The 17858-nt window shown below is 43.7% G+C and overlaps 1 pseudogene; it reads right to left on the bottom strand.

Annotated features, from left to right (window-relative positions):
• Window positions 1–10474: 10474 nt before the first annotated feature.
• On the bottom strand, window positions 10475–10966 carry LOC105545234 (annotated as a pseudogene).
• Between the last annotated feature and the right edge of the window lie 6892 nt (window positions 10967–17858).

Raw genomic sequence — 17858 nt, 5'->3', positions numbered from 1 at the left:
TCCGCTCTCGCGCGCGCACACTGCCCATGGGGTGCCGCGTGGACGCGCTCCAGGACCTGCCACACACGCGCGTGCACAGACACCCCAAACTTCGCACGCACTGTGCACTCTCCACACACGTCCACACTCCAACACTCTCATCCACACACACACTCCAAACTCCACACACATTGTGCATATGCTTCACATTCCACACACACACAGGTTCCACACACATTTTCCACCCTCACGCCCACTCACCCGCATGTACTCACGTACAAACTCCATATATACCCTCCCAAATAGACTGGTCTGCCCCAGAGGACTCCCAACCTTCATCACAGCACAAATATTATAATGATGTAAAAATGAAGCTTAAGGAAAAAATTCATACAATAGCTATTTTCATTATAATTTCTTTCTCGGTTTCCTGAGAAACTTTTTTTCTCCTGGGGAAAATATCTAGGAAACAAACCTTTTGAATCCACAAACAATAAGTGGTCTTTTCCTTTTCGAAGAAGAAAGGCCAATTTTGGAATAGACTCATACCCCTCCTCCTTCTCCTCATTGTTAATCCAGTAGTTACCTCCTCCTCTGGGTCTGATGCTGCAGCCCTGGAATATTGCAGTATGCGTGTTTACTCCTGCTGCCTGCCCAGGATGGGTTTCAGGGAAGTAAAACTGGGAGTTTTAGGTATAAAAGGTAATAACAGCTCTTCAAGAGCATTTTAGAAAAGTTAAAGTAAAAAAGTAGCCCAGGCACAGTGGCTCACGCCTATAATCCCAGCTCTTTGGGAGGCCAAGGTTGGCAGATCACTTGAGTCTAGGAGTTTGAGACCAGCCTGGACAACATGACAAAACCTGTCTCTACTAAAAATACAAAAATTAGCCAGGCATGGTGTTGCGGGAAGTCAGGGACCCCAAACGGAGGGACTGGCTGGAGCTGAGGCAGAGGAACATAAATTGTGAAGATTTCATGGACATTTATCACTTCCCTAATAGTTTTCTTATAATTTCTTATGCCTGTCTTTACTGCAATCAATCTCTGAACATAAATTGTGAAGATTTCATTTTAATATGGACATTTATCAGTTACCAAAATTAGTACTGTTATAATTTCTTACACCTGTCTTACTTTCATCTCTTAATCTTGTTATCTTCGTCAGCTGTGATCAGGACCCTGTGATGATGGCATTAACTGTACAAATTGATTGTAAAACATGTGTGTTTGAACAATATGAAATCAGTGCACCTTGAAAATGAACAGAATAACAGCGATTTTAGGGAACGAGGGAAGACAACCATAAGGTCTGACACTGCCTGCAGGGTTGGGCAGAATAGAGCCATATTTTATTTCTTGCAAAGAGCCTATAAACTGACATGCAAGTAGGAGAGATATCACTAAATTGTTTTCCTAGCAAGGAATATAATATTAAGACCCTAGGAAAAGAATTGCATTCCTGAGGGGAGGTCTATAAACGGCTGCTCTGGGAGTGTCTGTCTTATGTGGTTGAGATAAGGACTGAAATACACCCTGGTCTTCTGTGGTACCCTCAGACTCACTAGGGTGGGGACAAACCCCACCCTGCTGAATTTGAGGTCAGACCAGTTCTCTGCTCCCAAACCCTGTTTTCTGTTGTTTAAGACGTTTATCAAGACAATATGTGCACAGCTGAACATAGATCCTCATCAGTAATTCTAATTTTGCTCTTTGCCTTGTGATCTTTGCTTTGCCTTTTGCCTTGTGATCTTTAATGGCCTCAGAAGCATGTGATCTTTGTGACCTACTTCCTGTTCGTACACCCCCTCCCCTTTTGAAGTCCTTAATAAAAACTTGCTGGTTTTGTGGCTCAGGTGGGCATTATGGATCTACCGATATATGATGTCACCCCCAGCGGCCCAGCTGTAAAATTCCTCTCTTTGTACTCTTTATTTCTCAGACCAGCCGACACTTAGGGAAAATAGAAAGAACCTATGTTGAAATATTGGGTGCTGGTTCCCCTGATACATTGTGGTGCACACCTGTAGTCCCAGCTACTCGGGAGGCTGAGGTGGGAGGACCACTTGAACGTGGGAGGTTGAGACTGCAGTGAGCCAAGACTGGGTCACAGCCTTCCAGCCTGGGCCACAGCCTTCCAGCCTGGGCAACAGAGCAAGACCCTGTCTCAAAAATAGAAAATAAAAACAAAACAAAAAAATAGTATAAAAGTGGATGTCTTACCCCCTCTAACTATAAGAATCCACTCATTCACTTTCCCCCCCTTCTCAATTAAATTCATAACGAATATTTAATTTAAAAGGTAAAAAACAACTACAAATAAAAGTTAGTAACAAAAATTTAAATGTTTAATCTTTATGGATAAATTGTATTACTTTGTGCTTAAAACAACCTTAAATAGAAAACATTCCGAACTTTTATAGAAAATTCCAATTTTAAAAATAAGGACTCAAAACCTTTTCCTTGCCTTGAGTGTCTATAAATGACACAGTTTTTAAGTTGCCACACAACATTATTATATAAAATCAAGCATCAGAGGTTTTGCTTTAATAGTTTTTGTTTGTTTGTTTTTTCTTCTCAGATGGAGTTTCGCTCTTTTGCCCAGGCTAGAGTGAAGTGTCATTATCCTGGCTTACTGCAACCTCCAGCCCCAAGGTTCAAGTGATTCTCCTGCCTCAGCCTCCTGAGTAGCTGGGTTTATAGGTGCCTGCCACTATGCCCGGCTAATTTTTGTATTTTTAGTAGAGACGAGTTTCACCATGTTGGCCAGGCTGGTCTCGAACTATTGACCTCAAGTGAGCTACATGGTTCGGCCTCCCAGGGTGCTAGGATTACAGGCATGAGCCACTGTGCCTGGCCTGCTTTAATAGTTTTGATAAACAACAGGGAGAAAGGAAAGAACTAATATTTTGAGTGTTTTCTAGGTACAAGGCGCTTTCCTTATAAACATTTTATGGGGTGAGTATTATACCCATTCCACAGATGAAAAAACTAAGGTTCTGAGAGATTGAAGTAATTTGCTAATAAGTGATAGGGCTAGGCATTTGTCTAGCTCCAAAGCCTGTTTCCTTTCCGTTACACTTGAGCTCAAAGCTGCTTTTCTCTGGCCAGGGTGCTGATGGCATTCTTGTCAGTCTCTGGAAAGAATGTGCCTAACACTGTCTCATGCACATGGTTAAACTCATCTTCATATAAACAGCTCTGAAATGGAAAAAAGCCCTCATGGTCACAACAGGCAATTCTTTCTAAAATGGTCTACTCCAAACTTTAATAGTGACCCACTGGACCTAATATGATATTTAATCTGCACGGCCCAGCTTTCTTATCCAAACAACTTCTCACTACCCAAATCAAGAGCCTCTCCATCCTTGTCATCCTGTCAAATAAAAGAGAGAAAGGAAATAACTAATATTTTGAGTGTTTTCTAGGTACAAGGTGCTTTCCTTATAAACATTTTATGAGGTAAGTATTATATATATTCCATAGATGAAAAAACTAAAGTTCTGAGAAAATGGAATAATTTGCTAGTAAGTGATAGAGGTAGGCGTTTGTCTAGCTCCAAAATCTTACCACTGTTCTCTTCCCACTATGACTCTCTTTTATCTCCTCTCTTTTATCTGCCAAATCCCAACCTGCCCAGGGTGTTACCCCCAGCTCAAGTTCCTCTTCCTACACCCTGGTCGTCAGTCATCTTCCTCCCAACTTTGCTAAGCTCTTGCCATGGTTCTGCTCTACACCACATCCCTCAACCCTAATTCCACAGGGTCTGATATTGCTCTCAATTCTAATTCTGTTGCTTTTGACTTCTTCAGCAGAGTTGAAATTCTTCAAGGCCAGGCCCTGTGTCTTACATATCTTTTATTTTCCCCAGGGGCTAGTTTTCGGCTGGAGGCATGGTAGGTGGTCAAAACTTATTCATCATTGAATTAGTAAAAGAGTCAGGGGATTGTGTTATCCACATCTACCAAGTCAGAAGGCCCACTCTTATCCACAGACATGCATTACTCAGATGCACAGACATCTGTGTTGGTCTGAAATGAGGCCATCGTCATTGTCACCTTCTGTTCACACCAGCACAGACCTTGATGTGTTTGGCTTCTATTTTGCACTGTCCCAGTTGATGGTCCAACAGGATTTGCCCTCGACAGAATTGAGAAGTAGGTCAATCTGGTCTACTATGCTTTCTTTTTTTTTGCTTTTTTTTTTTTTTTTCTTCAAGACGGAGTCTTGCTCTGTCACCCAGGCTGGAATGCAGCGGCGTGATCTTGGCTCACTGTAACCTCCGCCTCCTGGGTTCAAGCGATTCTCCTGCCTCAGCCTCCTGAGTAGCTGGGATTATAGGCACGGGCCACCAAACCCAGCTAATTTTTGTGTTCTTAGTAGAGACAGGGTTTCACCATGTTGTCCAGGCTGATCTCAAACTCTTAACTTCGTGATCTGCCAGCCTCTGCCTCCCAAAGTGCTGGGATTACAGGCATGAGCCACTGTGCCCAGCCTACTGAGCTTTTTAACTCCCTTTTTGTAATCAGGCTCCTTTATCCAACTAAGAGTTCATCCTGGACATCTTGTCTGTTTTCATTCTCTGTCTACTTACCCATCCCACATCTTTTAAAATTTTTGTATCTATTTTTTATAAGGATAGAGTCTCTGTCACCCAGGCTGGAGTGCAGTGGGTCATAGCTCACTGCAGCCTGGAATTCCTGGGCTCAAGCAATCCTATTGCCTCTGCCTCCTGAGTAACTAGCACTACAGGCACATGCCACTATACCAGCTAATTTTTAAAAACATTTTTTTACAGATCGGATCTCGCTATGTTGCTTCAAGCTGATCTTGAACTTCTGTCCTCAAGCCATCCTCCCACCTCAGCCTCCCAAAGTGCTGGGATTACAGGCTTAAGCCACCACGCCCAGCCCTTATTTAGTTTTTAATTTTTATTTAATGTTATTTTTTAGAGCTGGGGGCATCATTGTATTGCCCAAGCTGGTCATTAAGTCACAGGCTCAAGTGATCCTCCCTGTCAGCTTCCCAAAGTGCTGGGATTACAGGTGCATGCCACCATGCCCAGCTTCCACCTCACATCTCTCGGCTAGTTAGCTTATTGGAATTTACCTTAAATGAGGCTTCTTGCAGTAGGGACTGTAGCAGACACAGCTTTGAGTAATCTACCCAACACCCATTGCTCCCTTCCTTTCCCTATCAGAATGTCAGTTTTGCTCAGTTTTGTCCATCATACTCCCCCTGGAGATTTGCTTAAGGGGTACATAGCCCTTTGTTCCATCCAAAGTCCTCCTGTTTAGGCTGGTGATAATGCTTGAATTAGGTGTGGGCAGTTGACAAATTCTGATCTTTGAGATGTTAGAGGAGGTCTGTTGGGGGCTTTTGAGAAAGATTTCCTTGGTTTTAAGATATACCCAGGAGAAGATGGTCCTTCTTCCTTGGAACACTGTACTGTACAAATACAATGCCTGGAATGGCTGCAGCCACCTTGTGACCATGAGGAAAACTACTCCCTGAAGGTGGCAGAACAGACCATGGTGTCACTAAGGCCCTGTGTTGACCAATGGGGAATTCTTACTTCTTTCTATTTTCTTTTCTTTTCTTTTCTTTTTTTTTTTTTGAGGTGAAGTTTCGATCTAGGCTAGAGTGCAATGGCATGATTTCTGCTCACTGCAACCTCTGCCTCCCTGGTTCAAGCAATTCTCCTGCCTCAGCCTCCCAAGTAGCTGGGATTACAGGCGTGTGCCACCACGCCCGGCTAATTTTTGTACTTTTAGTAGAGACGGGGTTTCATCATGTTGTCCAGGCTGGTCTCGAACTCCTGACCTCGTGATCTGCCCGTCTCAGCCTCCCAAAGTGCTGGGGGATTACAGGTGTGAGCCACTGTGCCCAGCTCACAATCTTTCTTAAGCATATAGTAACATAATGGGAATATGTATATTCTGCTCTTTACAAAGCATTGTAATGTGACCATTTCCTCCTAGCATTAACAGTTCTCTGAAAATCCGTTATTTATTTATTTATTTATTTAGCGATGAAGTTTTACTCTTGTTGCCCAGGCTGGAGTGCAATGGCACGATCTTGGCTCACTGCAACCTCACTGTTCTGGGTTCAAGTGATTCTCCTATCTCAGCCTTCCAAGTAGCTGAGATTACAGGCACATGCCACCACACCCGGCTAATTTTTGTATTTTTAGTAGAGACAGGGATTCATCATATTGGTCAGGCTGGTCTCGAACTCCTGACCTCAGCTGATCCACCCCCATCGGCCTCCTGAAGAGCTGGGATTACAGGCGTGAGCCACCGTGCCCAGCAAAATCCATCTCTTAATGGCTGCATTTATATTGCATATACTATAATTTATTCAACCTTTCTCCTTTTATAAGACCTTTATGTAGGTTTTCATTTCTATTATTAAAAATAACTACTCAGCTAGCCTTCACTGAAGGCATTTCTGCTTATTGTCATGATACATACCCAGGGAGGCACATCGAAAACCAGAGGAAACTAGACGATGAGTAAAGTTCTGCTGCCCAATTTGTTAGTATCATTGCAAACCCTAAGATGGAAAGCATCTTTTGGAACCCTGCAATTCTATCATCCAAGAAAAAATATTCTTTTATTGCTCTTCTACAGTGGCTCACGCCTGTAATCCAAGCACTTTGGGAGGCCCAGGAGGGCAGGTTGCTTGAGCTCAGGAGTTTGAGAGCAGCCTGGGCAGCACAGTGAAACCCCGTCTCTACTAAAAATACAAAAAATTAGCTGGGTGTGGTGACGCGCACCTGTAGTCCCAGCTGCTCAGGAGGCTGAGGCAAGAGAGTCACTTGAACCCGGGAGGTGGAGGTTGCAGTGAGCCGAGATCACATCACTGCACTCTAGCCTGCGTGACAGAGCGAGACTCTGTTTTTTTTTAAAAAATACAAAAACAAACTAAAAAATCTCTACACTTCCAGCCTGGGCAACATGACAAAACCCTACCTCTACTAAAAAAAAAAAAATACAAAAAATTAGCCAGGCTTGGTGACATGCTCCTATAGTTCCAGCTACTCAGGAAACGAGGCTTCCTGCAGTGGGGATCTCATTTGCTAACATTTTTCTATTGTTCTTTGGTTCACTGCTAACAGTCGTGTAAATCCTTGTTTGCTTGCTGAAGCACTCTCTTCTTTTGGGTGGGGCATCCGAATGTTGCCACCTGGCGGGGTGCCCTGGCCCAGGGAAGGCTGGTCCTGGCTTGGCTTTTTGTGAAGATTCCACTGCACTTCCTTCTTTTCCCCGGGGAGGAGGAGTCCCACACTGACATGGAGGAACTCTAGAAAATGGCCCAACGATCCTCCGAGTAGCCAATAACCGTCTTGGTCTCTTTTTACTGTTTGCTTTTTGGTATATTCTTTTCATTTATTTTTGCTTTTTAAGAGATGGGGTCTCGCGCTGTCGCACGGACTGTAGTGTGCAGTGGCATAATCATAGCTCACCGAAGCCTTGTATTCCCGGGCACAAAGGATCCTCCCGCCTCAGCCTCCTGAATAGCTGGAAGTATAGGTGCAAACCACCATGCCTGGCTAATTTTTGCCTGCCTGCCTTCCTACCTTCCTACCTTCCTGCCTTCCTGCCTTCCTGCCTTCCTGCCTGCCTGCCTTCCTTCCTTCCTTCCTTCCTTCCTTCCTTCCTTCCTTCCTTCTTTCCTTCTTTCCTTCCTCTCTCCCTTTCCTTTCCTTTCCTTTCCTTTCCTTCTTCTTTTCTTTTTTCTTTTTTAGATAGGGTCTCGCTATGTTGCCCAGGAGGATCTCGACTCTTGGCTTCGAGCCATCCTCCCACCTCAGCCTCTCAGACTGTTGGGGTTGCAGGCATGAGCCACTGTACCTGGCGTTGGATGCTCTAGTAATTTTGCTTTTATTATCCATCATAGTGATTTAATAAAATGTTAGATTTCCTTCACTCTAGTGATGGAATGGACGATGCTCCACTGGGGTCAGTTGCCCTCAGCACTGCTCCATCAGATGCTTTGGAGTTTGGATCATGCAGTGATGAGCCCTGAATACATGGCAGGATTTCTGGGAGCCTCATATGTGACCCAGTGGATGAGGCACAGGTCTAGAAATGCCAGCCTTAAGGAGCCTTCAGTCCCTGGCCAGACATCTAGCTGTTGCCTGAGTGTTTGGTTTTCATTTGGATATTTAGCATTACTGTGTAACTCTCAGCTTCCAACCTTTGTTTAAGGAGAGTCTGGGCTAATGGTTGGAAAGTACCCTATCACTAATCTGGCCCTTGGGAATAGAAGCATCTATTATGAATGGGCCCAGAGGAGGCATCTCCTAAGTGAAGCTGCCTTCGACATTCTGCTGAGGGTTCCAAGTATTCACACAAGAGCAGTATCTTTGAATGTACTGGGGACTCTGAATTCTGTCTAGTTGACATATCTGTCCTTAGATTTTACTGCCAAGTTGCTAAACCCATAGTGGGTAAAACGTAGGAGATACGTACACACAGACTTAGTTCTAAATTATTTGCCAATTGGCACTTGTTTCATGTAATCTTTAGTTGAATCAAAACCAAGAAGCCAAAAAAGCTGAGTTCAGTCATTAGGGAAAATGGACAAAAAGACTCCCGTGCTATGGAAATTGTCTCATAGCTTTACATGGGAGCAAGAGTGGAATGCAAATTTCATTTTGTTTATGGCAAAAAAGGATCTCCTGCCCCCATGGCTGAAGTGCAGAAAGTAGTATTTTTATTAACATTTGACTTTTGGGGCCCTGTTTGGCAATTCTATAGTAAAGTCACAAATTATATATAATATGCCAGATTAGAGTGTACATCTCAAGTGTGGCTGGAGCCTCATTCTTTCAGTGAGGATTCCTTAGTGGGCTTCTCACAGATTAGAGGTAATATGGCAGCTTAGAGTTGCAGGAACCTCAGTGGGCTGAGCATCAGCTGATGAGCCACATGGGGGCAGAAGCGGTGTGTGCCTCCTTTTGGCAGCCGCGATGCCAAGTCCAGAGCCTAGCACATCATTGGTGTTCACTGAGCATTTCTGAATAAATGAATCCTCACAGAGTATCTGAGGATCCACAAACCTCTCATATATGAAACCAAAGTTTCTGATGCACTTTCCTCTAACGAGATGGGGAGCCTATGTTTTTGCGGTTCGTCTCATATTCAGAAATCTAAGGCATGTGGCCACCAGCTTCCAAGTGAGGCCACAGGGCAAGTGAAAATAAAGGATATCATCCTATTTTCACAGGAGGAATATTGCCTGGTAGAACAACTATCACAGCTCCACTGAAGGCAGCGCCTTCTCCCCTCCACCCCGCAAAGACCTGCCACTATGGGTCCCCAGCATGGGGCTTGGAAGGGCCTGAGAGGCCTGAAAGTACTTGCTAAGGGGCCATGACTCCATCTTTGTGTATGTCTATGTGTGTTTTAAATTAAATGATCACGTGTGTGTGTGTGTGTGCACGCGCGCATGTGTGTAGTGGTGATGGTGAGGGCTCAGGAATTTTGAAGTTGTACAAGGGACCTTGGACTTTTACAGGATGTCTGCTCCCCCTTCCCCCACTGTCCCAGTGATGCAGGTCAAAACTAAGCTCAGGCCACAGCCCTTCAGAGGGCACGATTGGCTTTGAGGCCTTCTATGAAGGTGTAGAATTCTTAGTTCCCCCAGCAAGTAGAATGGGGCTGGAGAAGGAACAAGACGTGGGAAACACTAGGGTAGAAATCCAAGTGATTTCATTGGAAAGAGAAATGTCAGAGGCTCTCAGAACAGCCACGATCAAACATGCCTTCTGGACGAAAAGGTTCTTATAACATCCGCCTTCAGTCCGGTGCCAGAATTGTGACACAGTGGTAATGTGCTGATCTCAGGGTGGGACGCATGCCCTCAGTCTTTCCTAGGCAAGTCCTGTGCCTGCTGGGGCTCAGCAGGTGGCCTAAGGGCCAGACTACTCTGCTCAATCATGAGGCTAGTCAGGCTCACTGAGTGGGCAGCGATCTGGGAAGCTTCAAACAGGAAATGAAGAAAGCTAAAGTCTGGTTCAGTGTCCCAGGGGGATCTGGGGAAGACAGTAGGGGGAGGGTAATCGAGGCAGACCAACTGGCGAGAGGAGATAAGGGCAGTGACAGCTTCCATGGAACTCCTGAAAGGCCTTCCAACACCCTGGGGCCCTGGCAAGGTCAAAAAGTGGGGAGCAGTGAGCTATGTCCAGTGCAGGAGGCCAGCAGGTGGAAGCAGAAATGCAATCTCTAAGGACTGATGCAAAGAATGCTTCCAGGTTCTGAGAAATTGGCATCCCAGGCAGGCTCCTGGACAGAAATTCAGACACAATGGGTCAAGACCTGTGTCCAGAACTGCACATAAAGGCAATCAGTAGCTTTAATTGGAGGTGTACTATGTATTAGCATTGCATTTGGCCCTTTTAATTATTACTTCCTTCAGTATTCACAAATCTTTTTCTATAAATTTGTTTTTGGCTGTAAATTTATTCAATGCAAAATTATCCTCTCCAGTTTTACGGAGGAGGCTGACCATGTCCACGACCAAATCTGCCCCTAAACTGAAATTCAGTTGCTGACCCAGCCCCCAGCCTCGGCTTTCTTGTCGGCAACCAGGGGGCACAGCACTCTGTCTGTAGGTAACTCTGTTGGCTTCCCCTCTTGTGAGTCTTGCAAGTTGTTCACTCTCCAGGCCTTTAGGCCGAGACCTGCCAGTCTTTGGACAGCTGTGGCATAGGGTGGCAGGAACAATCTCCGGAGGGAGATGAAGGTAATCACAAAGATACTGGATACCCTCATTGGTAAGTTACCAATAGAAATGTCTCCAGGCAAACTGTTCTTTCACATAGCCTTCGGACCTGAGAGACTGCATGGCCTTCATGACATGAAGGTTGGGCACATTTTTGTCTGCCAGCTCTGGGTGCTTAGGCATCCTTCTTGGTCACCATGACTTCCTCCTTAAAAAGGAGTTCATAAATGGCAATCTGGTTCTTCTTAAGCATCAACATCTCGGCGGCTGTAGGGTCTGGGGCCGGGGCTGGAAAGAATATTTATAAATCTTATGCCACGGGTAAAATTTTTCACATGAAGAAACTGAGACTTGACTGGGCGCGGTAGCTCGCACCTGTAATCCCACCACTTTGGGAGGCAGAGGTGGGCGGATCACGAGGTCGGGAGACTGAGACCATCCTGGCCAACATGGTGAAACCCCATCTCTGTGGGGAAAAGAGATCAGACTGTTACCATGTCTATATAGAAAGAAGCAGACATAAGAGACTCCATTTTGTTCTGCATTTGAGATGCTGTTAATCTGTGACCCTACCCCTAACCTTGTCCTTGCAAGAGACATGTGCTGTGGTGACTCAAGGTTTAAAGGATTTTGGGCTGTGCAGGGTGTGCTTTGTTAAACAAGTGCCTGAAGGCAGTATGCTTGTGAAAAGTCATCACCATTCTCTTAATCTCAAGTACCCAGGGACACTTATACCGCCAAAGGTCGTAGGGACCTCTGCCTAGGAAAGCTAGGTATTGTCCAAGGTTTCTCCCCATGTGATAGTCTGAAATATGGCCTCGTGGGAAGGGAAAGACCTGATTGTCCCCCAACCTGACACCCGTGAAGGGTCTCTGCTGAGTACTAGTATAAGAGGAAAGAAGGCCTCTTGGCAGTTGAGATAGAGAAAAACATCTGTCTCCTGCCCATCCCTGGGCAATGGAACATCTTGGTGTAAAACCCGATTGTATGTTCTGTTTACTGAGAAAGGAGAAAACCGCCTTAGGGCTGAAGGTGGGACTTGCTAGCGCAATGCTGCTCTTTATGCACTAAAAAGGTTTGTGGAGATGTTTACATATGCATATCAAGGCACAGCATTTTTCCTTAAACTTATGTCACAGAGATCTGTATTCATATGTCTTACTGCTGACCTTCTCCCTACGATGATCCTATTATCCTGCCACTTCCCTTTTTATAAGACGGTAAAGATAATGATCAATAAATACTGAGGAAACTCAGAGACCCGTGCCGGCCGTGGGTCCTCTGTATGCTGAGCGCCGGACCCCTGGGCCCACTTTTTCTTTCTCTATACTTTGTCTCTGTGTCTCATTTCTTTTCTCAAGTCTCTCGTTCCACCTAACGAGAAATACCCACAGGTGTGGAGGGGCAGGCCACCCCTTCATATCTCTACTAAAAAAAGTACAAAAAATTAGCTGGATGTGGTGGCGCGCACCTCTAGTCCCAGCTATGGAGGCTGAGGCAGGAGAATTGCTTGAACCCAGGAGACAGAGGTTGCAGTGAGCCGAGATCACACCACTGCACTCCAGCCTGCAAGACAGAGTGAGACTCCATCTCAAAAAAAAAAAAAAAAAAAAAAAGAGAAAAGAAAAGAAAAAGAAAAAGAAAAGAAACTGAGGCTTAAAAAATTAATTGTCAAATAAAGATGTAATATATTTAATGTGTTTTATGTGATGATTTGATATGCGTATACAGTGTGTAGTGATTACTATAGTCAAATTAATCCATGCATCCATCACCATCCATGCTGTACATGAGATCCCCAGAACTTGTTCCCGTGGTAGCTGAAACTTTGCAGCCTTTGATCAATATCTCTCCATTTCCTGCGCCCCCTGGTCCCTGGCAACCACCATTCTACTCTCGTGGTAGGTCCAGCCCTGCAGCAGACACTTTCACATACATAATGTCGTTTAACCTTCACAATATCTTTCTCATCATTTTTTATTTCAGGTGAGGGATTGGAAGCATAGAGAGACTGAGTGACTTGCCTCAACTCACACAGGAAGGAAGCAATAACCCAATTAATGGGACGGGGACACGTGTCAGAGCAAACCAGCACCAAGAGTGCCCTGAAGTTGATGTTCCATGGGAGAGGAAGAGACCTAAGCATTAAGGACGTAATACTTGCTATATGCATTTAGTCCTCCTTAGCCTAAAACCTGAGTTAGTGACGATCTCGTAAGACGGAAAGAAATTTTGAAGATACACAACTTCAAGGAGTGTGGCTTACGTATTAAGTGCTGGGAGTGGCTTTCACCTGAAATAACCCAAAGATGCATTTGTTCTTCATAATGCATGAGTCACGGATTTAGCCCATACGTTGAGTTCATATTATTAAAACAACCACCTTACACCCATGTCTCCGTGCAGAGGCAGCTAAATCAGTAGGTGCTATTGTGGAGTAAGTGAAATGAATTTTAACTTTAGCATATGTGTCATTTCTTGTGAGTTGTCTAAACTTGGGTACAATTACTCATACTGAGCCAAGAGAATGAAGCAGGTTATTTCATGCCCTTTTAAAAAAGGTTATAAAACTCTGATTCTTTTTTGTTTTTTTTTTGAGACAGGGTCTTGTTCTATCATCTAGGCTGGGGTGCACTAATGAGATCATGGCTCACTCCAGCCTTGACTTCCCAGGCTCAACCGATCCTCTTGCTTCAGCCTCCCTATTGGCTGGGAATATAGGCGCAAGCCATCACCCCTGGCTAATTTTTGTACTTTTTGTAGAGATAGGGTCTAGTCATGTTGCCCAGGCTTGTTTCAAACTCCTGGGCTCAAGTGATCCTCTTGTCTTAGGCTCCCTAAATGCTGGAATTATAAGTGTAAGCCACTGCACCTGGCCCAATTCTGATATTTTGTATTTCTTATACGTACAGTTGAATGAATAGTAAAGATTTAACATAGTATTAGAGCATCATAAGGTTAGAAACTATCAAGTAATAATAATCAACAAATGATTAAAACATTTTTTTTTTCTTGGAGACAGAGTATCTTTCTGTTGCCCAGGCTGGAGTACAGTGGCGCAATCCTGGCTCACTGCAACTTCTGCCTCCTGGGTTCAAGCGATTCTCCCGCCTCAGCTTCCCAAGTAGCTGGGATTACAGGCGCCTGCCACCATGCCTGGCTAATTTTTGTATTTTTAGTAGAGATGGGGTTTCACTATGTTGGCCAAGGTTGTCTCAAACTCCTGACCTCAAGTGATCCTCCTGCCTCGGCCTCTGAATGCAGTCAAAGTGAATTGACCAATATTTTATAATACGCAATACAACTGGGTTATGAGAAAGATGATCACATAGTTGGATGTCATGGCCATATGAAAATACTAAAAAAGTTTATAAACACTTTCAGTTTTTGTGCTTTTCTCGTTGCAGCAACAAACAGTTCATCTACTGGCACAGATTGAGAGATCATACTTTATTTTAAATAGGCAGGACCACTCTGAAACCATCTCAACAGCTGAAAAACTAACTTTTGTGGCTTTTTTTCCTTTTTAAATTCTTTTTGCTTATCAATGTTAGTGAACTTTTCAATACCCGATGAGAGGATTAAAGAAACTTCTTCATTCAAGGTAAACCACACTTTTTCCAATTTAGACATAAGGGAGAAATTATTTCTTCTAAGATCAACTTATAGAAGGTACATAAAGAAAGAAAAGAGAAAATATAAAATATAACCCATAGCCAAGGGGAAAAAATGAGGTCAATGCTATGCTTAAAAGGAAGATTCATCCTGGTGCTACTTAAAGAAAAAAAAATTGTAAAAATAAAAAAAAAAGTAAGATTCATAAATGGTCAAAACCCATTTTCAGAGAAAACTATGAACTATGACTCTCATAAGATAGCTACAAAGTATTTGACTTGTAGAATTCTCATAGATGCAGACTGAAGACATCTATTTTTGTAGAATTGTTCTTTCTGGTACTATTCTTGATGCTTTGGCAAAAAGCATATTCACACAAAGTTTTTTTAAACTTGGGATGAAGTTAATGGAACATTTTGGCAAATGCAAAAACAGGACATGAGACTCAAGAGATCAAATTTTACTTTTCCCTAGATACTTACTGAGGAGCAAAAGCCAAAAAATAAGAAAAAAAAAAAAAGAATTAGAGACAAACTTAATTTTGTCTTCTTGAAGACACTAACTACATAGAAAAAAAAGTCAGATTCTAAAAGCTCAATTTCCCAGAAATGTCTGGAAGTAAACTATTCCTTAGTCAAATAGGAAATAATATTTTGTATGTCACTTACGATGCATTAAAGCATTTAAAAATGGAACCTACACATAGGTGACATTAATCAGCTCATGTTGGTGATTGGGAAGAAGAGGCAAGACTTTTTTCTTTTTTGAGACAGAGTCTCACTCCGTCGCCCAGGCTGGAGTCCAGTGGAGTGATCATAGCTCACTGTAGCCTTGACCTCTTGGGCTCAAGCAATCAAGATTCTGAGTGTTTTGGTTGTCTATTGTGGCATAATAGACCACCTTCAAACTCAGTGGCTTAACACAATAACTATTCATTTGCTCATGACTCAGCAATCTAGGCAGCTGGGCAGCTCTGCTGGTCTTGCCTGTCATGCAGGTACCATCATCTGAGGGCTTGAATGGGACTGTAATATCCAAGACGGCTTTACTCTGCCACGTCTTGTGTGGTCTCACATACTCCATACATACCTTTCTACATACCTTTTTTCCTCTAGCAGTAGTTGGACTTCCTCACAGCATGGAATCTGAGTTCCAAAAGGGAGTTTTTTTTTTTTGTTTTTTTTTGTTTTTTTTTTTAAAGACAGAGTTTCGCTCTTGTTGCCCAGGCTGGAGTGCAGTGGCGCAATCTCGGCTCACTGCAACCTCCGCCTCCTGGATTCAAGCGATTCTCCTGCCTCAGCCTCCCGAGTAGCTGAGATTACAGCCTCCCGCCATCATGCCTGGCTATCAAAAGGGAGGTTTCTAAGAGGACTAGAGCTTTTCAAACCTCTGCTTGCATCATGCTAGCTAACAACCCATTTGCCAAAGCAAGTCATATGACCAAGACCTGCCTTGGTGTGAGAAGGAACAACACGAGGGTATGAACTCTACGGGGCATTGTTCATTGGGGGCAAACAATGTTAACAGTCTATCACACTAATAGGGAAATGTTGAAGGTTATATAAATGCAAGTTTGGTTTTTCTGAATAAGGTAGAATCAGATTACCTAGAAAACTATTTGATGTTTCAGAGTTGTATAAAACAGCACCAGTCTTTGGCAATGTTCTTAATCGTTTGTGGGGCTATACAAACTCACAGATTAGACCAATCAAGCCAATTGATCAACCTATCCATATTGACTAAGCACCGACTGAGTAATTATCACTATGCAAAGTAGTGTGGAAGATGCATTTTTCTTGCATGCAGGGTACCTACAATGGAGGTGGAGAATATAAATAGTAAAATTAATGTTGGAAATACTGTAAGACAGAATACAACAAAGTGCTAAATTATATCATATAGAATGTAAAGTAGTAAAGAATTTCAGACTTCTAGTCATGACCTATTCTGATGAGGCCTTCAACACATGGAGACGTGGTCTAAGAGATGTAATAAGGCATTAATAATCCAAATCTGAGCATATACATCTGGCTCTTCTGATCCTTCTCTCAGGGACAGAAGACAATGGCCTCATGAACACAGAGATCAAGGGAAATCAGCTGCTTAAAGAAAGGTGATTAGACTTTCTCAAGCCTGATCCTTGTTCTTGGAGAAGACAGGGCTCGTGTAACTCAATTTTTCAGTATCTCCCTGGTCTTCCTTGTCTTTTGTAACCAACAATGTGGCCATGGGCAACAATCAACTGCACTGGGAGAGGATGACAGCTGAAGAGTTGTGCAGAATGGGAGGAGAAGTAATGGCATTTGGAGCAGCAAATCCTCCCAGATGTGAGGTACTGAAGACCAGGGAAGAAAGAACACCGCCTCTTTTCTAGGCTACGCCGCTTCTTTCATACCATAAATATTTAAGTAGCTACTTGTGTGCTAGACATTCTGCTATATCACAAGGCTACAAAATAAATGAAACATGGTGCCTGCCGGTGCCTGCCCCAAAGAGTTCATGGTCTAGTAAGTAGGCAGATAAAGGCACTACCAGGGAGGCCTGAATAATATGTTATGTGAGCACAATGGCAGAAGTGGCCAACTCTGAGAATGAGGGGAGAGTCTGGGGCAGGGCCAGGGAGAGCCTACTGTATTAGTCAGGGTTCTCCAGAGAAACAGAAGTGTGTCTGTGTGTGTGTGTGTGTGTGCGCGCGCGCGCGTGCATGTATGTGTGTGTGTGCGCATGTATGTGTGTGTGTGTATATATGTATATATATACACTCTTCTGTATAAAAATAATAAACCTATCTATCTAAATCCACATATATGGATTTATTATAGTAATTGGCTCATGTATTATGGAGACCAGAAAGTCCCTCAATATGCCACCTGCAAGCTGGAGAACCAGGGAAGCTAATGTGTGATTCAGTCCAAGAACAAATTTCTGAGAACCAGGGGAGCCAACTGTGTAACTCTCTTCAAGACCAAAAGCCTGAAAATGGGGTGTGGGTGAGGAGTCACTAGTGTAAATCCTGGAGTCTGAAGGTTGCAGAATCAGGAGCTCTGATGTCTGAAGGTAGAAGAGAATGGATGACCCAGCTCAAGAAGAGACAGCACGGTCACCTCTCTTTTGCATTTCTGTTCTATCTGGGCCCTCAATGTATTGGATGGTGCCTGCTCACATGCATGAGGGCAGATCTTCTTTACTCAGTCTACTGTTTTAAATGTGAACCTCTTCCAGAACCATCCTCACAGGCACACCCAGAAATAAGGCTTTACCAGCTGTCTGGGCATCCCTTAGCCCAGTGAAGCTAACATGTAAAATTCACCATCATATCTGCCAAATGAGGCAATGCCCGAAGTGAATTTGGGAGAATGGTCTGGGGTGATACAAGTGGCCAAAATGGAGAAGGGCAACCCTAGCAGAGGCATGGCCATGTGCAAAGTCATGATGACACATTGTGGGATGGTGAATAGTTTGGTAAAACTGGAAAATAGGGTACAATGCAGGCAGGTGAAGGATATAGGGCAGAAGAAGGCTAAAGTCAACATATG

Source organism: Mandrillus leucophaeus, unplaced genomic scaffold, assembly GCF_000951045.1.
Source record: "Mandrillus leucophaeus isolate KB7577 unplaced genomic scaffold, Mleu.le_1.0 Scaffold322, whole genome shotgun sequence".
NCBI classification, from domain to species: Eukaryota; Metazoa; Chordata; class Mammalia; order Primates; family Cercopithecidae; genus Mandrillus; species Mandrillus leucophaeus.
Note: the sequence above shows the minus strand (reverse complement) of the source record. Positions and strands in the feature narration are given on the sequence as shown.